Source organism: Lutra lutra, chromosome 5 (assembly GCF_902655055.1).
Source record: "Lutra lutra chromosome 5, mLutLut1.2, whole genome shotgun sequence".
Taxonomy (NCBI): Eukaryota; Metazoa; Chordata; class Mammalia; order Carnivora; family Mustelidae; genus Lutra; species Lutra lutra.
In genome coordinates this window covers 160,205,622-160,230,012 of record NC_062282.1, presented here as the reverse complement: position 1 = coordinate 160,230,012, position 24,391 = coordinate 160,205,622, and positions in this window count along the sequence as shown.

The window sequence follows — 24,391 nt, the reverse complement described above, 5'->3', positions numbered from 1 at the left end:
ACCATTATTGTAAAAAGAAAAAAAAGATACTGTATAAGAATGATAAATTTAATAGCAAGATAGCAATTGGAGAGATAAGAAAATTATGGGAAAGTGGAAGGAGAAATTGGAAGACTACTGCAATAATCCAGTAAGAAAGGAGAAGTACGTGATCAAGGGTCATCAGTGTGGAAATGCGATAGAAAGAGTGCATTTGAGCTTAAAGCCTAAAACTGAAAGAAAACTCCTTCTGTCACATTTTCCCTTTTACTCTTCTTCCTCCTATTCTTTCCTTTCTTCCTTTCTTTCTTTTTTCTTCTTCTTTTTTTTTTAATTTTCCACATAGGTATTGGTACTCAGTGCCTACCCTGTGCCAGGCTGTGGGAGTGGGGAAGGGAATGGATCAAAGATAATTCCAGAAGGTCAAGCTTGGTGAAGAGGGCTGTAACTATGACAGGGAATGTTTTAGGAAAAGAAACAGTTTTGCAGCAGGGAATAAAATTACTTTGAATTTGGACAGATTGATTTGGAAATGCCTGTGGGACTCTCTTATTGAGATGTCCAGCAAAGAGCTGAAAAGGTTCCCTTACATTACTGTGGCTGTGTGCAATGAACAGTTCCCTGATGAGCTCAGGAACTCCTAGCACTAGGGCACTAGGAAGAGACATGACTTGGCCAGCTTGCCTTGAGCCAGATATGTTAGATGGAACTCTGATGAGAAATAAGTAGCAGTCTTGGGGCGCCTGGGTGGCTCAGTGGGTTAAGCCGCTGCCTTCGGCTCAGGTCATGATCTCAGGGTCCTGGGATCGAGTCCCACATCGGGCTCTCTGCTCAGCAGGGAGCCTGCTTCCCCCTCTCTCTCTGCCTGCCTCTCTGCCTGCTTGTGATCTCTCTCTGTCAAATAAATAAATAAAATCTTTAAAAAAAAAAGAAATAAGTAGCAGTCTTGAAACATATGGAACACAATGTCCTTCCAACTATACAAGTCTGTACATCTGTGGATGTGTAAGAGACACACACACCTTGACTTCTTTTTAAACACATCTGGTATCATAAGCATTATTACGTCTGTTGACATTGTCCATGTCACTTTTCTTAACTTCTTAACCTCTAAAGTGAATGTCTGGACTACTATGGATATTTGAATCCTCTGTTTCCCCTGAGCCTGCTCATGTCTTGTCTGATAAGCACATATTCAAGGATTTGCCACAACCTAACTGTCACTTGGTACTACATATCTCAACCAAATTAAGGTAAATAGTTGAGGACATATTTTCTATTCACAATAGCATTAGTATATCCCATTGTAAATTAAAACTCTGGAAATTTTACACAGTTCTTCTTGGTGATTTTTTTTGGGGGGGGGGATTAAACTTGTCACTAGTAAGAAATAAGGGCGAGCCAATATTTTTTAACTTTAAAGTTAAGGTTAGGTTGTATTATAATTATTATTCCTATTGATTTTTAAGTTCCCTATATTCAGACTTTCACATATGCTTCTGTGGGTTTTTAAGTCTTTGGAAAGTATGTGAAATGATATGCTATTCATAACTTCAACATACATGTAAATACAATTCATATCTTTTATAAGATTCTAAAAAATGTAGCACTGACATACACCAAACTATCAAAAAGAGAAAGTGATGTTGGATCTAACATCTTATTTTTAATTTCTATATGCATATCTGAAATCATTTGCCTTCAATACAGGAACATTAGTTTTAGATTCTATGAGGTTTTTCTCTGGGTGAGGTTAGACTCAGCAATGTAAATTCTTAGGAAAGCTGTTCCTGACACTCAGTTATCAACCATGAATTTGATAGGTGAGTTTAGATTAAAATTTTGACCTACAGAGCTGTTTTTGCACTCTTCAGTTCTCACCTTTCTCTGAAATGAATCAGTTTGGTCATTACTGAATGATTCACAGCAATTGAAACAGGCACTGATTAAGGCAACACAAATGACTTTTTATAACCCTAAATAAAAGGAAATGATGAGCTAACATTTAGTAAATAAAAGAAAAAGTTAAAAAATTAAAATAATTGACACTATTGATGGAATTATAAAGTGGAAAGAAAACTTCTGGAGAAAAATATGTCAAAATCAAAATTAAAGTGATACTTTTTTTTTTAACTCCATGAACTCATGTGCAGCACTCTAAGTAAATACATGTACAGGTGACCAAATATGTATGTACTGTAAGTTCTGATGGTAAAAGATTACATCAAGCTAACTGGTAAATACTCTAGAGTACCAACAAACAAAAACATGGAGTTCTATAAAGAATGAGTTAGATATACATGCAGTGACCTGGAAAAGTTCATGATATCCTGTTGAATGAAAATCAACAAATTATATGGGTGCAATCCCATTTTATAAGTGTATTTATATACATTCAAAGTCTGGAAAGATACAACAGGTACTGTTATCTGTTAGCATTCTCTCATTCAATAAATGTTTAGTGAGCCCCAATTATGCAGTATGCAACATATTGGCCAAAAGACTTATGAAACAGTTATTAAAAATAAACTGTGATGGCTTATGATATGTTTGATTTTAATTGAGGTTGTGAGGGTTGCATGTGGGAGGGAAACTACCAGTTTAACTATCTGGGAAGACATTCTTGGAAAAAAAAAAAAAAGATGTTTCAGTGAAACCAGAAAGAGAAGTAAGAATCAACCAGGGAAAAATTATTTCAGGCCAAGGGAGTAACATCTAAGAAAGACTACGGGCCAGAGAGGTTTGATTTATTGAAGGAACTGAAAAAGTTGGGGATAAATGGATTGTGGCATACAAGAGAGGTTTACCTTTCGGATGAGCATTATGCATACAAGTTGACTTCCTATTTATAAATTTCTATTTTTGTTGACAGACATGTTCCCACTAAAGCACACATAACTAAGAAATTAGCTTAAACTGATCACAGAAATAATGAGACATTTGAAATAGGATACAGAGGGGCACCTGGGTGGCTCAGTCAGTTAAGCTGCTGCTGCCCTCAGCTCAGGTCATGATCCTGGGTTCCTGGGATCAAGCCCCGCATGGGCTCTGCTCAGTGGAGAGCCTGCGTCTCCCTCTCCCTCTGCCTGCCCCTCTGCCTACCTGCGCTTTCTCTCTATCCATCTGTCAAATAAATATATAAAATCTTTAAAAAAAAGTCCTTCCTTTAAAAAAAAATAAAATAAAATAGGATACAGAAAACTAATAAAACAAAAGAGGTTGCAAACAATTAAGTTGAAGCCAAAAACAAAAGGAAAACACAGACTATTTATACTTCCTTCCCTTTCTGAATTGGAGAGGAGTACAGTGATTTTAGAAGATATTTATAATAGACTTAAATTGAAACATTAAATTAAAAAAAGTGTACATCTTTTAAAATCAGATTCTTATTCTATAAAAACCCACAGGAATATTTGTGCCAACATTGCTGTGAAACGCTTAGCTGACCTTCCTTTCAATGATTCTTTTAAGGTCTCAGGTGTCCAGGTCGATATCTTGAGGCAAAAGCAGGATCCAAAGGTCTACATTAGTGTTTTTTTTTCCTCATTGTTTCCAGTCCAGTTTTATTTTCTGTAATCTTTTCCAAAGAGACAGATGAGTAGTTCTAAACCTTGGCTTCATGTTAGAATCACCAGGATAGATTTTTAAAAATGTGATGCTCATGCCCACTTCAGGTCAATTAAATCATTATCTCTGGCATTGGGACCCAGATAGCAGACGTTTTTAATCCTCCCAGGTTATTCTTACAGGTGACTGAGACTGAAAAAATCACTGTTCTAGGAAGGTTTAGTCTATGAACACCTTCTGTGTATAAACAAAGTTGCTTAGAGTCAAACTGGGGATGGCATCACTCAAATGAATGAGTCCAAAGAACGGAGTGAGTCAAGGACTCAGAATGACAGGTCTCAAACTTCACTGACAGGTTGGGTGGTGAGGTTGTTTGGGATGTGGCCATTTGAAAGGTGTTCTATGAAGAATGTAGGAGGACTCTTTGCAGGAGAGATTAGCTATAATACATAGGAGAAATTTAAAATTAAGATAGTGTAGAAGCCAAGGGCAGGCCACCCCAAAATGTGCCACTTTGGGAGATGATTTTAAATAAAAGTTACTTAAGAAACAGTGCAAAGACACTCAGACCCTCCTCTGTCCCCCTGAAAGCAGGAAACAGACATCGCATTTGAAAAATGTATTCACCATGCTAAGAAAGAGCTGACAGAGCTGTATAGACAAACATTGTTACTTTTTCCTTATCACTATCTCTTTAATTCTTTACTAATTAAAGCTCCCAAACAACAGCTTTCTGTATCCTGTGAATGAATTCCTTGTACATTTACTGCCTATCTAAAATCTATTAAAAACTTCCAGCCTTCTTCATTTTATTTATTTATTTATTTATTTATTTATTTATTTTGCCTTCTTCATTTCTTTAGGTCTCAATTTGGGCCTTTATATGCAGATAATAAAGCTGATTTTTTTTCCTTCTATTTATCTGTCTCATCTAAATTGAAATCTTAGTCCAGCTAGAAGACCTTGAAGGGTCAGGATAAGAATTTTCTTTCTCTACAATAACATTACATATGTTAAAGATAAGCTTAACATTCCTAGGACTCTCAGTTTTGTCACCTGTGAAATGAGAATTAACTAGTTCATTCCAAAGTTGTGGTAATTAAATCAGAAATCATCTGTAAGCATGGGGCATACTGTGGTTCCCTTAGAGTTCAGAGGCTCAATAAATAGAATAAAAAATAGAAAAGTAGAGAATCAGGATCTTTTATATCTTATTTGTCAAATGTATGATAGATTCCATTCTTGGTTTCCATCAATTAAGTTTTATTTTTCCTTTTACTGGACACTAGTGCTGTTTTGTTCATAGTAACAAGACCCAAAAAGCAGTAAGTAGAAATTGTACATATTATCTTGGACAGGTTGGAAGAGTAGTGCTCTTTTTGGCTTTTTGAAGATATTTGAATGTCCCTAATGATCTTTCTGTAGAATGCTTGCCTATACATTGGTTTTCTATTGCTGTATAACAAGTTACCACAAATTTCCTGCCTGTTGGAGGAGGTCATCAAGAGCATGTGACTGTCGGTTGACACTGGAAGTAGACCTTGGACAATGGGATGCTCGTCACCCTCTCCCCTGAACTTGGAATGTACATTCTGATCCATGTTCCCATGGTGGGAGCTATTTGAAGGCTATAGCCTTGAAAGAGAAACATGCCTGTTTGATCATCTGTACCCCATATGTGGCTAAACCAAGTAAGGCCCCTGTATGTACTTTTAAGATTCTGGTGGGCTGGCATAGAAATCTACTTGTCCTATGGCCACCTAAGACAGGCCCCATATGGAAGTTCTCTTGCCTCTTAAAGCTGCCATCTGCCAGTCTGGAGTGTTTTGCCTGTATCTTTGGTCTCTGCTCGCCCTCTGTGTATGGGGCCATTTTGAAAACCACCAGTGCTTTAAAATACCTGTTTATTAGCTGAGATCTGTAGGTAAGAAAACCAGGCTGATGAGGTTGGTTTTCCTGTCCAGGGTCTTACAAGGCAAAAAACAAGTTTTTAGCTGAGTTGCTTTATCACCTGAACTAAGATTCTTTTCCAAGCTCACATGATTGTGGCTGGGTCGAATTTTTGGCAGTTAGAGGGCTGAGCATTTTGTCTCCTTTCTGGCTTTTAACCAGAGGTCCCCTCCTCTTTTGGAGGCAGCCTGCATTCCTTGTCCAGTGGCCCCTTCTATTGTCAGAGCCAGTGACAGAGAATTTCCTTCTGATGTTTCAAATCTGTGACTTTCTCTCTCTGATATCTCCATCTACAGTTAAGGGGTTCAAGTGATTGGATAAGGCCCCCCGTATAAGAGACTCATGCTTTCTTAAAGTCAGTGGTACCAAATAAACTAGTTACAGGAGTGAGACTTCCTCTGTTCACAGGTGTCTCTCAAAGAGGGAGATGATGATACAAGGGTGTAAGACACTGAGGACCACCTTAGAAGGTGGCCTTCCCCTTCATTTAAGAAGGAGCAGACTGTGTCACATGTTAAGATGAATTGAAAGCACAGAATGAGAAAACTGTCACTACTTTGCTTTGTCAGTGAATATTGCTTTTTATTGGTTATGGTGTATAAGCCTTGCTTTAACTCCTACAGGAAAAATAGGGGGGAAAAGCATAGAAAGATATTAACTCATGAGTTAAAAATATAAACTTTGTTTTTTCATTATGATTTTGGTGCCTAGTAAAGACTATATGCACTCTTATTTCCTAGTTCTTTCCTTCCTTTTCATTCTTAGTAAATAAAATTTCTCATACCACCTCCTCTCATGATAAATAGATATTTAAGTATGTAAACTTAAACCTTCCTAAAGAGTGACATTCAGCAAATAAAAATTGACACACATTCACTGGGTTTTTTGGACGTTTGTAGTTTGATACAAGAAAACAAGAATAGCTTGTCAGCATTCTTGGCTGCATTGAGTGAAACGTTGTATGCGTTCCATGGACTTACCACAGAACAAGGAAGGTATCTGTCTGCAGACTCTCAAAGTTGTAAAACTGCTCAACACTTGTTTTAAGTATTTGACTGCTTTCTTAATTCCCTGTAACCCTTTAAGAAATGGTGTCTGGTGCTAGGAAATATTGTTTAGGTTTGAACCAATTTTCTATTTCTCGGAACCCAGCTAAGGAAATACATCTAATTGTTTTCAAAAAATTAAAAATGAATGGATTAATGGGTATTACTAATAATGCTTGGCCTTGTTTGGTTAGTACCATATTCCTGAGGAAAGTAAAACAAATCCTGGCATTTTTTGGAAGATTTCTTCATAATTTGTATTAAAACTGAATACAGTGCCATAGATATTTGAATTGCTAAGGGTGTGTGTGCGTGTGTGTGTGTGTGTATGCTGATGATAAAAAAGAAAATCCTTAGGATGATTGATTTTATTTAAAGTTATTTGATTCATATTTATGGTGTGCTCTATTTTCACTCATGTGTTTTAAGAGAATTTAAGTGGGCATCAGACTGTTGTGTAGCTGACTTTAAATTGGAGTGTGCATATCCTTGGGGTTATATGAGTATTTCCCACTGCCATACAGACTCAATTGTTTGAGGATACCAAAAAAATAGATTATTTGTTTGGTCATAGTATTGACGAATGGAATGACTCTGATGACTGGGTAACAGATCCATTTGCAAGGCAGGTGGTTTGCAATTCTCTACTTTAAACAAAGCTGCAGAAGGGCCTAATTGAGTTTGCAGCCAATATATGATTAATATAATTTTTCATTATTTAAATAATTTTTGAAGAATTGATTTGAATTGATATTGTTAAAATAATTTGATTATTTTAATAATAATTATTGATTAGATCACTGACTTTTGACATATTACTGAAGAGTTTGAGGAATTGAGTGACATTGCTATAATGGAAGGGATTTCTTCCATTTTAATGTTTATTCACATGAGCAAAATCTCCATAGAAAGAAAGAAAACTGATACTGGGCCCTGTTTCCTTTTAGCAATAAGTAATATTTCATGTATTCCATGGGTGATGGGGGAAAAAAGCCAAATCTGTACATATTATTAAGAAATTAATTTCCAGTAACTGTGATATTTATTTAATCCTATTTAATTCATCAAAATTTTAAGTATGTTTTGGTAATTGTGTTTTTCCAAGTGATTTTAACTGCAACTCAGTCCAGAAGAAACTTTTTTTTCCCCACTTACAGTCATATCATCATGGAGAAATTTTTTAAGTCAATTTTGCATACATATTTTTGTTGCAGAGAAATATGATTGGTGAAAAGACTTTGGAGCATAAAAATTTTTTACATTAGGATAAATTCAGTGGGGATGAAAATGAGTTCAGAGAAGAATAAGAATTAAATAGAACACCCAGCTATAAATAAGGTCCTGTTCATGTGGTTGTCTCTAGTAGTTAGATGACTCTGGTTTCATTAAAAGAATTATGCAAGTTTTATTCCAAAACATCAATATTTCTAATAATATGTTATAACTTGTGTCCCTTATTTTAACTTAGAATGAAAAAAATTAAACGTCCACCTCAAGGTGTGTGAGGGGTATAGAATGTCAAATTGCTTAGATGTGTACGTAAAGTTTGAAGACTATTGCTGCTGTGGAAAGGACTATCCATGGTTGGCCTTCTCAGTGTTGCATCTAGATCAAAGATTGGCAGTAGTTCCCTCTTCTCTGAACTCCTAAAGCCCTCATTAATCCTCCCAAATATTTGATGTTTTTCACATGTCTGATATTGTGGACTCAAATTTTTGGTCACGTTAGACTGGATCTTGACTGCACTTTAGACCAGCTCTTAATGTACCATCCATAGATGGATGGTTTCAAATGAAATAATTAGTTGGACTTCAAATACTAAAATATTTTATTAAATACACATACAGTGTCTTCTAAGTCCTGAACTTAACAATGATGTCCAGAATGCTTTCCCATATACACATATTGTATGTTTTAATAACGAAGTGAAAATACATGCTACAGGGAGTAGTAAAGAAATAAAGCAAAATTCACTTTTCTTAAAGAAGTTAAAGCTTATTTTGAGCCCATTTATATCTGAGGAGTGTTAATCTGTTTTGTTTAATGCAGTTTAAAACTCTACAATTACAATTTTGATTATCACATGCTTCATGAGTACTTAAATCCTTGATTTCTGTGTTTGCTGAAGTGTTCTGCACTTTAGAACTAGTCCTGCCATTTGAAGTCCATGACCTGGAAATGGCATTTGAAGCCCCAGGCAGACATGAGATGGAGAGGGCAAAGGGTATACTGTGAGAGTAGAAGTAAGGTTCTCAGATATTTAAAATAATGGTGGGGAAGGATAAGGCAAGGTTGAAAGGATCCTGAGAAGGATAGTAAAAGAAGAAAACCTGGAGCACGGGGAGATCCCAAAGCAACAGGAAGACACAGCACCATATGATGCTTAGCAATTAAGTAAAAAGAGGAATGAAGTGTCCACAGGAATTTTAAGTTAAAATATTTCCAAGGACATAAAATTCAAAGGGAGAAGAAAAAGCCTCACTTTCTGTAAGACAGAATTAAAACTTGGAAGTGGTCATTTGTGGTTAATTTTGTTATTTCATGTGGCTAGAAGTGAGAAAGGATGAGAAAAATATCTTTTTAATGGTCTCTGGTATGAGTGGTGGAGGTAGAGGCATGTGAAGACAGGTAGGCATTTAAGGTAGGTAATAATGTGTCACTGGCAGAATGAAGTTTCCTCTGTTTTCTTAACAGAGAGTTTAAGACCTTAATGTAATGATTTGAAGACAAGATTATAAAATTATGAAAATGTGTATAATGGAAAAACAGATGGATTGCCTTTTTGAACAGAGACGACTATGCAGAATGACTATGAAATATTTGATGGCAGGCAAGTCTGGGACTGGAAGAGATAAAGCTGGAGTGACCCTATTAGACTAAATCAATGACTAAAGAAGGTGATCTTTATTAGTGGGAGCCAAGAGGTGTTACTCCCAGATACATTTACTGTCTCTTGTTTCTCTTTTATCCCCTTATGGTACATTTGCATCTAAAATAAGCTCTATAACAAAACTATTATGAGCCCATAATCTTTGTTCTACTAACTAGGTTTGAAGCCCAGCCCTACTGCTTACTAGTTCTGAGAACCCACACAAAGACCATAAACTGTCTGTTTTTTTTCCCTATCTGGTGAAGCAGGAATAATAATACACCTGTTTCCTCAGTGAGCTGTGAGGATCAAATAGAATAAGTTATGTAACAAACTTGGCACACTCTGTGGTATATAAAAACTCAATTGTGTTAACATGTTATTGTTAACTTTCTTAATAGGGTGTTTAAGACACAAGAGTATTCACCTAGTTTTGCCCACATCATTTTCTGTTATTGTTACACTGTGCTAATTAATCTAATTCACTTCATTATCATAAGTGATAATACAATTGGGGTATGAAGCTCATTTTTATTATAGTTATAAGGGAGTTAGTAGAGTAACAGCTATGCATTTCGGCAGTCTGACCAGCATTAGATGAAAATCAACAGTAGTCCATGAGTCTTAAAATTTTATGAGTTAATATTTAATGTTCTTTGATATTTTGAAAAGGACACTTTCTCTTCAAGCCTCAAGCTCTATATGGGCATAACCCATGTGTTTCATTGGTATCCAATTTGCTTACTTAACTATCCTTAAATAAAAGCTTTAACAGTTGGGGTGCCTGGATGGCTCAGTGGTTAAAGCCTCTGTCTTCAGCTCAGGTCATGATCTCAGGGTCCTGGGATCAAGCCCCACATTGGGCTCTCTGCTCAGCAGGCAGCCTACTTCCTCCTCTCTCTCTGCCTGCCTCTCGGCCTACTTGTGATCTCTCTCTGTGTCAAATAAATAAATAAAATCTTGAAAAAAAAAAACCCTTAATGGTTGACTTTTGTTGTTGATGATGTCAATACCTACTGATTAAATGAAAGTCAACTAAGTAGTTATTTCGACAACCAGTGCTTCTAGAGTGATCCATATGCAGGGTGCATTCTCCCCAGAGTTACACTGCTTGTAAATTTTATTGATGATTCATATAAGGTTTTATGTTCCAATATTTTTCTAAGGAAATCCTTTATGTCCATGTGCCTGCCCTTGGTTATAGTGGTAACTGTCCATTTTGTATTAAGGATCACATAGAAAGTAGTTCTTGTGATATTTCTGAATTATGGGAGTATTGCATTCCTTTTCCAGTAAGGCTCTGGTGCAGCTGAAATGTATTGTGGCTATGCAGTAACCTAATTGGAGTAAAAACAATTTCAACGACCTTTCATGGGATTGAAATGGCTAATAGAACTTACTTTGCCTTGGCCAGATGGAGGGCTCAGGTATAGAGCCAGATTACCCACAACCGTCCTTTGAGGTTGGGAAGTTTGTTGGAAAGTTTTCTGTTGAGACTCAAGTGTTTGTCCTTGGGCAGTCATGGCTTTAAATGTGGTTGTTCTGCCCACTGAGCTCTGTGAAGTAAACTTCAGTTTGGTGAAGGGAGAGGGACAAAGAAACCAAGAATTTTTTTTTTTCACTCATCTTCTGAGATTGCATCTATCAACCTGTTCAGTGTACCCCTGGATACACATTGCATTTCCAGGCTTTCTCTAGCCTAAAATGAAGTGGAGGAATAGAGTGTATGATCTAGACATAATTTACCACTTTGTTGTAGGTCATACTTAGTTGCCCTCTAAGAAAATAGTAAGGGTCTGAGAGCATTTTCCCCAGAATGTCAGGAAGTTGTCCACTTAAACTGGAGAGAAAAGGATAGCCCAGTTACACCAACAGTCCTCTTCTCATACCTTCCCCACTGGCCTCCTATTGGCTGTAATCAAATGAGTTCGTGTGATCTCCTTCATATAAAAGGGCCACCCTTCTTACAAAGATGTGTCCTATATGTTTCCGTGCTACCTGTTGTAGAAAAACAAAAACAAAACAAAACAACAACAACAATAAAAAAAAAAACAACTTAAAACCAGTGCACTATTAGTCTGCTTTGTTATAACAAGGTCCTGAGAAACTTTATGCTGCCATTGTTTTGTATTTTGACCTATTTGTGGGAGAGCTAAATGTTATGCCCCCTTTTTGAGGTGTAAGGCAAGCATAAGGAAGAATCAACTTAATAGAATTCAAAGGCTGCATTTTTAAATTTTTTATTTATTTATTTTTAAGCTCTCTAAGTAAAAAGTGCAAAATGGGGAAGGGAATTTAGTCAGTCCTGTTAACATTTGGTGAATGTTTGCCATGTGCCAGGTGCTATTGGCAAGTCTGGGGAACCAAATAAAAGAAAGACAGTCCTGTCCTTAAGGACCTCACAGTCTCCTGGGAGAGATGAATTTGAAAGATTTTAACAAATGACATGATGGAGGTGGGCCTCATAACCACCAACAATGAGGAGGAGCTAGCCAGGTGACAAAAGGTGACAAGAAAGTTCCAGGCAAAATATTTGGAAATGGGAGAGAAGAACGAAGAACTTGCCCTTTAGAAACAGACAAAAACATGCATAATCCCTTCTGCATGACTGGACTGTGCGAACTAGCTTCCTGAGAATTAAAAATAGATAATTCTTGTCTTCGTAAGGGATTTCCTGAGGGATAAGTAGAATAATTTATGTAAGGCACCAAGCATGGTCGGCAGAATTGTTCAAAAAGGGTAAATTCTCTTTCATCCCCTTTCATTAGCCCCTTAATCATGAAATCAATATTTTAAAGATGATGCAATTTACATGTAATCAGAAATTAATGAGTAGTCAGATGATGAATTGGCCCTTTTTTGATGTAGTTGGTTCCATCAGATAGAAATCCAAAACCACCATCATTGCTATAAAGGCATTAAAACATTACTAATAGTTTTTTGTAAATTTGCAGAAAGATTTTATTTGTAAGTTTGAAGGATTTTCTTGGGTAGATGCTTTAATAGTTATTTTTTTAATTTATTTATTTTTATTTTTTAAATTTCTTTTCAGTGTACCAGAATTCATTGTTTATGCCCTACCACACCCAGTGCTCCATGCAATATGTGCCTTCCATAATAGCCACCACCTGGCTCACCCAACTTCCCATTCCCCACCCCTTCAAAACCCTCAGATTGTTTTTCAGAGTCTGAAGTCTCTCATGGTTCATTCCCCCCTCCTATTTCCCTCAACGTCCTTCTCCTCTCCATCTCCCCATGTCCTCCGTGTTATTTCTTATGCTCCACAAATAAGTGAAACCATATGATAATTGGCTCTCTCTGCTTGACTTATTTCACTCAGCATAATCTCTTCCATTCCCATCCATGTTGCTACAGAAGTTGGGTATTCATCTTTTCTGATGGAGGCATAATACTCCATAGTGTACATGGGCTTTAATAGCTATTAAATAATCCACAGGTTGGTTATTCAAAAAAATTGAAAGTCCCCAATACAATCAGTTAGCTGTGTATACATTATACCTCTATCATTCATTATTATTGTTGAGATTGCTGATAGTATAACAAAGAATTAAGACTATCTGTGGAGTCAAGTACCAAACATAGCCAGAGGAATTTTTTATTTCTTTTTAACAAATGAGTTTGTCATCTCAGTAAATGGGAAATTTTCACTTTCCATTAAAATCTTCATCCATTAGTGAGATCTGGGTATAAAATATCTAAAAGCTTATATCTTCAGGATATTTGAAGCAACAAAAGAGTGTATAAATAGGAAACAAAACCATAGAAGCCTTTTATTAAATGTTCAGTTCTTTTTAATCCATCTTTCCTAATTCATTCTTCTTCTTCTTTTTTTCCCTCAGCTGCATTGATTTGTACTTTTTTTAAACTGAAAGATAAAGTAAATTTCAGGTCTGTAATGGTGAATAGTAAACAAAACTGCTATTCTCTCATATTTTCCTAGTCAGGTCCTCAGTATTTGGCCCCATTAGTGTTTACTGTAGCTTACTATTCTCAAAAACTTTCAAGTAAATATTATGCCATTGTACTCTTAAATAATAAGTTATATTGCAGTCATGAAAGTGGTTTTCTTGGAAGGTAATGTTTAGTTTCCAGCTAACAAGTTTGTAATCTCTCAATAGTAATGTGTAAAGTTGAACAAACTTTATATTGCAGTTTGGATGCCTAAAAGTTAAAAGTAACACTATCAAATTTCAAATTATCAACTAGTAAGTCTTAAGTGTAATCTTTTCTATACTTCTGTGATACATACCTTTGCCTTATCTGTCTGAGACATCTGAAAATTCTTTACTTTTACTGACATTATAGTTTCTCTTTAAATCCCTTTGAATCCAAACTTCTTTATTATTTGAGATTAACAAATGTAAGAAATTTCTTAGAAAGTTTATCTTGTCAATTATTTGAAACTCTTTATTTCATAAGATTTTATTCTGATTAAGAGGACCTTTGAACTTCATTCCAGTATATGGATACTTTGGCAGATAATTTTACCTTACTAAAATGGTTAAATACAATTATTATTTTTATGAACAGAAACAACATTTTAGTTGTGAATATATTTTGCTACCATCATTTGAAAGAGTTATTTAGAATTACAGACTTGCATTTTATTCCAAATTTTATATTATTTTTCTTTAAAGGATATTGGAGATTTAATATAATTGGACTGTGCATGTCTGATGCATAGTGACTTTCAGCATGCAGCAACTACTTTGTCAACCATCAATATAATGTATGATTAGAAGATAAACATATTAAAGCATTTGAATAAGCTGCTATTTATTTTAGGCTGATGTGTTTTGTAATAAGTAACTCTAGCTGTCATAGATACCATGCATTAAATATAATCTATTTCAAGCATTTTCTCCTATAATATTCCTGTGACTGTTCTCTATAAACATGGCCAAATGGAACTAGCCTATAAAACATGTTTCATCTAATTCACTGCTACCCATTTATAGCTGTAACATGTGGTAGGAATCCAGAAACATCAGGTCTGCTGTTCTTGCAATATTCAAGTGGCCTTCGGGTGAGCGGCACAGCCAACTGTCTTGGCTAAGTGCCAATTCACAATGGCCCTATCGAACAGCCCCACTTAGCAAATTTCTTTGAGGCAGTGAATGATCTTATGTGGAACAAGAAAGGATTTTGCAAAGTGGATATTAAGTTCTTCTTTCTTTGAACTAGGATGTGTCACTAGCTGGAGCCTACTGTTCTTTATTGAAACAATTTGCTTTTTGGACCCTCTAGGATTTTTTTTTTTTTAGATGGAATTAGGACAGCTGTGTGTAGACCTAGTCCTTCATCTCAGTTACTTCCACATTGCACACCCCTTTTAATTTTGTCTTTGGTATTTATATTTTGATCAATTAGGTTTTATGTTAATTATAATTATAGGTTTTGCTTCTTTTTTTCAAATTTTATTTATTTATTTGAGAGAGTGAGAGAGAGAGAGCATGAGAGGGCAGAAGCTCAGAGGGAGAAGCAGACTCCCCATGGAGCTGGGAGCCTGATGCGGGACTTGATTCCAGGACTCCAGGATCATGACCTGAGCCAAAGGCAGTCGACTAACTAACTGAGCCACCCAGGCACCCTAGGTTTTGCTTCATAAATCAGTAACATCGGTTTGGATTTGATTCTTATATATAACAAAGATATGGGGTCGGGGGAGGCAACCTACCAAAAGATTTGTTGGTATCTACAGATCACTTAATGTTGGATTTTTCAGTTTTTCATTTTCATTTTACTTAGAAAAAATTCTCCAAGGGAATAATGGGTATTCTTACTGAGCATCTTTATATACTCTATTGAACAATAAAGATAAATAAGCATATGTCGGTAACGTCAAACAAAGGAAACTATGTGCTCTTTGTGGTGAAGTTTGGTTCTTGGCAGTTTGGTTCTCTAAAGCAAATAGAATTGGAAAAAGCTATTCTGTATTTTATGTTTCACAATGAAAATCCTGGGGTAAAAAAACAGAAACCTCAACAACTTCGAAAATAGAGACAAATCTCAACCCTGAAGTCAAAATGGATCCAGTTAAAATGGGCATCCAACAGGATTATAATAAGCTGATTAAAGCAGCATTGAGGGAGCAATGGGGAAAGTTCCACAGAATTATCATGGATAGAATTAGCAAATGAAAGCTTAATTCTTATGGGGTATTGGCAGTGACCTCTATTAGAAGGTATTTTATTTATTTATTATTTATTTATTTTTAAAGATTTTATTTATTTGACAGAGAGACAGCAAGAGCAGGAACACAAGCAGGGGGAGTGTGAGAGGAAAAGTAGGCTTCTCACTAAGCAAGGAACCAGATGTGGGGCTCCATCCCTGGACCCTGGGATCATGACCTGAGCCAAAAGCAGAGGCTTAATGACTGAGCCGACCAGGAGCCCCTGGAAGGTATAAAGAAAAAAAAAAACAACTCAAATTAGATAGTTCTTGTCTTTGAGGAATGTATAGTAAAATCTACATAAACCACCTAAAAATGTTTGTAGTACATCTTAGAGTCAGGGCTATAAAAATGGTAACAGGTATTGTTCTGAATTAAAGATAGTCTGAAGGGCACCTGGGTGGCTCAGTAGGTTAGGTGGCTGCCTTCAGTTCGGGTCATGATCTCACGGTCCTGGGATCAAGCCCCATGTCAGGCTCCCTGTTCACTGTGGAGCCTGCTTCCTCCTCTCCCTCTATCTGCAGCTCTCGCTGCTTTCTTTCTCTCTCTCTAATAAATAAATAAAATCTTTTCAAAAAATAGTCTTAAAAAAGTTTGGTCATCCCTGGCCTAAACCTAACATGCTTTGAACAACCCTCATGCTGGATTGGTTTGAGTTGTTACTAGATTTCCTACTGAAGTCCCTGATGATACTGGAATCAGACTATATTTTGCTGAGGGTGATAGCATCTAAAAAGATGACACAAACGCTCCACAATTTACGTTCCATATGCTTTTAGTTTACATTTTTAAAAGCTAAATACTGCCAGTTTTTGACTTCATTATTTAAAACTTCAGAGATTTAATTTCATTTTAATAAACTTGAGCATTTGCCTTTTTGTTGTTGTTATGAGCTAAGCATCGGCTCCTAAATTAAATAGTTAATTAATTTTTATGTCAGCCTTGACGCTATTTACATGCATACAAATGAAACTAAACTACTCCAGGGAGCTTGTAGAGGGTCAGTTTCAAATCCATGAATTAATGCAAAGGGTAAGGTTATGTCATTTGGGTATAAGCTATAAGCTTTGGAGAATGGAGAACAAGCAATCAAGGCAAAACAGTCCTGGTGCTTGCATTATTTATGGAAGTGAGATCCTGTCATTTCTATTCCAAGGTGCTGTTGCAGGAGATAGAGCAGTGTGTGTCTAGGTCAGTGTGTGTCTAGGACCAGCCTGATGTATGGGCAGAAAAACTCCTCTGCTGCATCTTTATTCAGAGGAAATCCATGGGGCTTTCATTTGACCTGCTGTATTTCTAATATTTATTGCTACTATAACTTAATATTCATTTTATTGTCCCAAATATCATTGCCCTTTTCATCTATTTCTGTACCAATGTTGGCAAAATGCCAACTTTGCATAGTCATTTAAATAAAAAAATAAAACTTTTGTCCTACATACTTTACAAAATCCAATCACTTGTTACCTTGAAGAAAATTACCTATTTATTATCCATTAACATGTGAAAAAAATTAGTTCTGATTGTCTGGTATGGTTATATCAGGGTGAAAATGGGATAAGATTCAGGAGACCTGGCTTTTGGTGCTAGAGCTTTGTTAAGCCATTTCAACCAGCTGGGCAATCTGCCACCAATCTCATCAATCCCCTTGGGTCTTAGAACTATTCTTTCTTTTTGTCATTCTTGGAGACAGGCTTTTGTCATCTCAGGATTCCTGTGAATCCTGCAGTGAGAGGAACTCCTGCCAGTTCCTCTGCATCTTTTTCTTTCTCTGCTCATCCACCCTTAATAGTCCAGCAAGGTTCAAAACCCTGACATCTTTTATTGTTTGTGTAGAATTTACTTTAATTAATTCCATATGTTTACTGTAAAAGCTTCATGGCATTTGAGAATAGCCTGAAACATTCTTGAGAGGAGGGATGGTTGAAAAGATTTTTGAAAGGAGGAGTACTTTCTGCAGGGTCTTTAAAAAAAGAAAAGTAGAATTTACCCAGGAACATTTTCTAGGGGAAGAGCAATGTAATGAGAAATGTTTAAACTCACCTGGCTTTTTCAAGCAGACTGAGATCGAAGTCCCAGCATCTATAGGAGATAAAGTGCTAATCTATAGATGAGTGGTGCTAATCTAGATTGTGTAGGAGACAGGGATATGGTGCTAAATTGTAAGCCTTAGGGAGTGGAATATGGGAAGAAAAGATTAGTTAGTATGCTTTTGGTATCCAGTGATAAAAACACAACTCCAGTCTAGCTTAAAATAAAGGGTGGAGGGAGGATTTTTATTGACTCCCATAACTAAGAAGTTTAAGAGGAACATTGGCATTGGGTCCTGCTAAGCTCAAACAGCTCTACTTAAGAATACTGGAAATCAAATTCTTTCCCCTTTCTTCAGTGCATTTCCCTTTCTTTTGTAACCCAGAAGAGTTTTGTCATTTGTTTTATAAATCCACAGCTATTGCTTTCTAATTGTTCTAGCAAATGCCATCCCCCCTATCCCACCCCAGAGGAGGTTGCCTCTAATTGGACCTGGCAGGATGTAGAGCTCCGATGGTCATATATGCATACTTGAAGGTGAAGGTGGTAGGATCTGGACTTATTTTCTCCATCAAATAGACTAAAGGGGAGCAGGACTGACCTCCACCCTCACCAAAGGAAAAAAAAAAAGTCCTTTATCAGAGGGGGGAGTATGCACAGTGGAAATTAACAGAAGCCATTCTAGGGTTTTCAACAGTACACTGAGAAAGAACTGTGGCTAAGTGACCTATGCAAATTTGGCTGTTCAGAAAATTACAAGAATCTATTAGTATAGTGTGTGTTGGTTAGAGATAAGAGGACTACATTGCACACACAGCCCTCTACCCCCCCACAAGCCACTTCTACAACCATGGGGTTGCAACCAGTGAGTCTGTACAACAAAAGCAACACTCAGGTTACATTCTGCTAAATGAGAAAAAGTAATAAAAAAAATTCTGCTAAATGTACAAATATTTATTGTCAAGCCATTGCAAAACTGTCATACAGTCCCTTCTCATAGTTCAGGAGTAGCTGCGTTCTGCCTGAGGCATCTGGTGAGCCTGTACATGGGAGGTCTTCTCCGAAGCAGCTGCCATGGTATCTCCCAGCTTGGATTCACCAGCCTTCTACTTGTGTGTTGTCTGCCTGTCTGTCCACCTATCGGTAACCAGTGCTGTTACTGGACTTGCCCTTGGGATTCCTACCATGACGCCCTCACTGGTAGCTGTCAGGAAACTTTGGCGAGGGGCAGTCTGGAAATGAAGTGGGGCATCCCTGGGCACTGACAACAGGATCCTGGGTAGGGAGAGAATACAGGCATATGATAGGGCCTGGGGTTCTGCTTTCACTAGAGGTGAGGGTGGGAGCCTCGTTTTCACAGGTTCACTCTTTATTGGTGAATTTAAAATATGAGGGTAAGATTTTAGAGCATGGAAGAGGAAAAGAAATCAGCCAAGGTCTTAGGCTGGGGCAGATGCGGGTGCTTATGAACACTTTATCCAGTCCTGTGGCCGGCATTGAGCTCAATGGGGGTAGTCCTCTCTGAAGTGGACGTCTTTGCAATCAAAGCCAAAGTCAGGCACTCATGTCACACAGAAAAAAAGCCAACCATTAGGGCTTATACTACATTAGATCAGGTGAATAAGGCATTGTTGAAGTAGAATGACACAGGACTAATGGGGATCTAGACCTCAACCTGCCATAATATTTATTATGTGGATGTTTGTCAGACTGATGGAAGGGCAGATCATTCTAACCAACTGTTTATATGGAACACCTCTTATTTCACCAGTGAAATATGATTTTTGGCCCCTTACCCTCTCTGGTATAGAGTACAGTCATATTTGAGGCCCTTAGTTTTACTTCCCTAGGGTTTATTCCTGTTCAGGCCACATCAAACAGTGACCATCCTGAAAATGTGTAATAAAGTTAATTGAAATAAAGACATCATAGCTTAAATCTATTTATTTTTCAAATTGCAGTGGGTGATCATGATATTAATTCACTGGGTCATTACTACCTTTTTAAAATGAAACTATAGAAAATATAAAGATAGAATAAAATAGGATTTTAAAAATTAAAACATGTAATAAGTGTAAGGATTGTTTTGTGAAACTTTAGTTTTGTGTCTTAATTTTATATGTCATGAAGTATATTTTTGGTGGGCTACTGTTAAAAAGGTTGTGAAAGCCACACATTTAACACATGTGGACATTTTATTTCCTTATTTTGTTACTGGCACAGCTGCTGGTTAGTGTATATATTATATAAATATATAGTGAATTCTTATATTTTATCATAGTTATTTTATAGGGTTTTATTAAGTTAAACTCAAGTGTATTTATGTTGAATCTGTAGATTATTTTTACACAAAAACATCTGAATTTATCATAGAATAAGTGGGATATTGAATTAATTATATATATTTTTTAAAGATTTTATTTATTTATTTGACAGACAAAGACCACAAGTAGGCAGAGAGGCAGGCAGAGAGAGGAGGAAGCAGGCTCCCCACTGAGCAGAGAGCCCGTTGTTGGGCTCAATCGCAGGACCCTGGGACCATGACCTGAGCCGAAGGCAGAGGCTTTAACCCACTGAGCCACCCAGCTGCCCTTTGAATTAATTATATTTAAAAGCACCTGTTCCTCTCGTCTCTCTCACTCACTGTAAGGCTTTTCTCCTTCCCTCTCCCTTTCTTTACTAATAATTATTGAATGGTAAGCACTTTATATGTATTATGTCATTTAATCCTCTGCCCTTGAGGGGTTATTGTTCCCATTTTACAGATGGAGATATTAAGGATTAGAATCTTGACAGTAGTTTTCTCAACATCACTTAGTATTTAAACCAGGCAGTTTGATTCTATAGCCTGCTATCTTGGCTGATTTTTTTTTTCCCGATATAAAAAACCAAGTTGGATCACCCCATCCGTGCTTTTTGGATCTAATTGCCCTGAACACAGAGAACATAGGGAAGGTGAGCAGTGGAGGATTTCTATTCCACTGAATCACAAATCACAAATCAAAAATGCCCTGCAAATTTCATGTTTTCATATCTCTAGGGCTTTCACTTTAGGGATGACAGGCAAAAACATGAACAGGGAGAAAAAGATTGAAAGAGAGCTGTGCACCTGATCACTCAACAAAAAGCAAACAGTGTTATGTAGGCCATATTCTGTTTAAAGCCCCTGTCCACCATCTCCTGCTGGCCATATTGACCCAGCAATGACCCATGAGTCAACCCAGGGCAGAGGGTACAGCCAGGATGAGAAGTACTGGGTTTTGTTTTTTGTTTGTTTTTTGTTTTTTAAACTTGAGTACTCTAATGGCTCTGCTTTGGTCAGAAGCTTTCAGTGGCGTCCCCAGAAAAATGCGATCTTTCATCTCATGTGTGTTCATCTTTATTCCTCTTTGTGTTCTCATTGCCTGCCTGCAAGGGTCTGTTTACAAGCATCCATTCCTTTTTTCTTAACAACTAAAGAGTAGGACTGTTGTATAAACCACCCCCCCCACAAAAAACCCACAAACATGTAGACACTTATCAAAAGGAACAAGTTAATTGTAGGTTATGACTACTCACATTATGTACATCTTTTTGTGAACTATTTGAGTTAATTCCATAAGTGCATGAAAGTGAAAGGCATTGTCATTGGTCTGCCCCAGAGCCCTTTGGGCAAAAGAGGAAATGGCCTTCGTGAAGCAGTTCCAGAGAATCAGCACAAATCCCATTATGAGGTCTTCAAGAAGACCAACCTGAAGTCAGTAATTCAGAAGTAGCAGGAACTGTGGCAAAGTGTGTTTGCTTGGATGCACATTTTTGAAAGCTTGTGCTGAGACCCTACTGTAACGGCCTGGTTAGCCAGACACAGCCAGTTGTTGTAAACTGGGATTGACCCTGCCCCTCCCAGAGGAACTTACTTGCAAACCCCGGATATAGGGGCCGGCCAGGCCGGATGGAGACATCCAATCAGTGGGGTGCGCATTTATTTACTATGGTAAATTGAAATTCAATTGGTCACCCGTATTGCCGACCTAGCATGACTGTGCAGTTTTCCCTGTGTATTGCAATCTAATTGGCCACCCTGTGTGTGGGCTGGGCTCAACCACCTGTATAAAGGTTAGTCTGTGAGGCTGGGAAGAGTAGTCCTCGGGAGCAGCATTGTCATCTGGAGCAGCAGCATCGCCGTTGGGTTCGCGGAGCTTCGCCAGGGAGCAGAGCCGCTGGGAGCGTCCTCGTCGGGAAGGGTCGTCCTCAGGTAGGATAGTCATCTGGAAGGTGTCTCTCAGGGGAACGGCCTCGCCGGGAGCATCCTCGTTCGGAAGGGGCCTCGCTGGGGAGCAGCGCCCCCAGGATCGTCTTCGTTGTCGGGAAGGGGCCTCGCCTGGGAGTGGCACTGCTGGGAGCGTCCTCGGGGAGGGTCGTCCTCAGGTAGGGTAGTTGTCTGGAAGTGGCCTCTTGTGGGAGCGGCCTCGCCAGGAGCGTCCTCGTATGGAAGGGGCCTCGCTGAGGAGCGGCGCCGCTGGGAGCATTTTCCTTGGGAAGGGGCCTCGCCCAGGGCACACTGCTGGGATCATTGTCATCGGGAAGGGGCCTCACTGGGGAGCGGTGCTGCCGGGAGCATCCTAGTTGGGAAGGGGCCTCGCAGAGGAGCATTGCCCCGGGAGCATCGTCCTTGGGAAGGGGCCTCACTGGGGAGCAGCGCTGCCGGGAGCGTCATCGTCGGGAAGGGGCCTCGCCAGGGAGCAGCATCGCTGGGAGCATCGTTCCTGGGAAGGGGCCTCGCCTGCGAGCATCGCTGCAGGGAGCGTCGTCGTCTGGAAGCGGCCTTGCCAGGGAGCAGCGCCACAGGGAGCAGCGTCGTCGGGAAGGGTCATTGTCAGGTAGGGTAGTCGTCGGGTAGCAGCGTCCTGGGGAAGGGGCCTCGCCAGGGAGTGGCCTTTCCGGGGAGCATCGCCCCCACTGGGAGCATAGTCGTCCTGAAGGGGTCTCGCCAGAGAGCAACCTAGCTGGAGCATGGTCATCGGAGTAGCGGAGTTGGAGTAGCGGAGTTGGGAGCACCGTCATCGGAGCAGTATCTTTGGGGTTGGTGTCCTGGTCGTCATCGCCTCTTTGTAAGCGACGGCCCTGACTGGTCGGTTTGATTTTCGATGCTGGATGCGAAAGAAAGCTTTGCTTGACTTTCGCTTTGTATCAGTCTCCTTCCTTTGGTCACGGACCCTAACAGTACTAAAGGAGATAGATGTTCAATAACTGGAAACTGGGTCAAGCTTTAAATCTTCTGTTTGTCATTCTGAAAAGTAATCCTTATAAATGACTGCCTTGGCAACAGACAGCACATTAAAACTGACACTTGAGTGGCCAGATCAGGTAGGCTTCTTAAGGCAGTACATGTGAACAAGAGCACAGTTGATCATTAGACAGACCCTTTGAGGGCATAACCAGTAGAAGTAACTACTAGTAAATGGGTACATTGGCGTGTTGCCTTTTGCTGTGGCTATTCTTGGAGAAAAGGTGATAAACATGTCATGAAATTGGAGCATGTGCTTTAAGATGGTTTTCCATGTTTCTGCATAGGAAAGAAATTTTTACCTTAAAATTAAAAAGAAAACTGATTACTAGGCTCTACTTGATCTATCAAAATTAATAATGATTGTCACGAGTTTGCACTGTGCTGTGTTCCTGATATATGAAGCTTACTTCTTTCCATTCTCTGGTTTAATTTGAGGTGCCTAATGCTCATATTGACTCTCTTCTGTGTCTTGTTTCTCTTTTCCCTGCCTCTCACCTCCATCTTCCTGCCTGCCCATGTGCCTGGTTTCCAAGCTCCTCTGCAGCGCCTGGGTCAAATTGGAGAGCTGTGTCCTTATTTGGAGGGCAGGGAGAGGTGGAAGAAGCCCATGCTTCAGATCAGTAGTTGGCAGGTTTAATAAGCAAGGAATTTACATATGAGGCTTGTCTTGGGTGGCTATAAAATGAGTCGATCTCCACGCCAGCCTGCCTGAATCTTAAAAATTTATGCAAACACCTTAACTGGATTTAGTCATGTATATAATGGTCGAGGTCCTCTCAACAAAACATCATTATCTCAAGGCTTGTGTCTGTGAGACAGCATCTGGGAGTGGAGAAGCAGATGGGAACACACATTCCAAGGACCAGGGGGACAAGGTATGGAGCCTCTGATTATTGGGATCCAGGTCACGGGCCATCTGGTGGCCATGTCCTCCTAATGACCTCCTCAAACACTGTTTTTCTTTTCCCTCTGTCTCTCTCTGAAGACTGCCCAGTCTACTTAATCGTCCAGCTTTTTAGCTAGCTTCAAATTGATAGAATTTGTTTTGTATACATATGTGGTAAGCAGTTATCAGAGCTAGTGTTTTGCAGTCTGAGTCTTGAGTAGTCTGCTTTGTTGCTTACCCTACCAAGAATGTGGCATTCCCTTTACAAATGTGCACAAATAGTGCTGGGAGGCAGCTTGAGAAGGTGGGCTGTCCTTGGCATCTACGCCTGGCAATGTCCTGTCCCTGTCAGCATTGAGACCTGCAGATTGTTCTCTGCCAAATAGGTGCCTCTGACTTTCACTGTTTATATTTCTACTATTATATTTTGTAACTCTGAAAAGTGAAGTTAGCTTACAATTAGGTGTAGTCACCTCATGTGCAGACAAATGAATTTGAGCAACACACGGTACTGAGTAGCCTTGAAAAAGTTTTCCCAATGGTTTCTGGAAAGTGTGTCCATTTTGTTGTCCGGAGTGTTTATGGGTGTCTCACACACCCA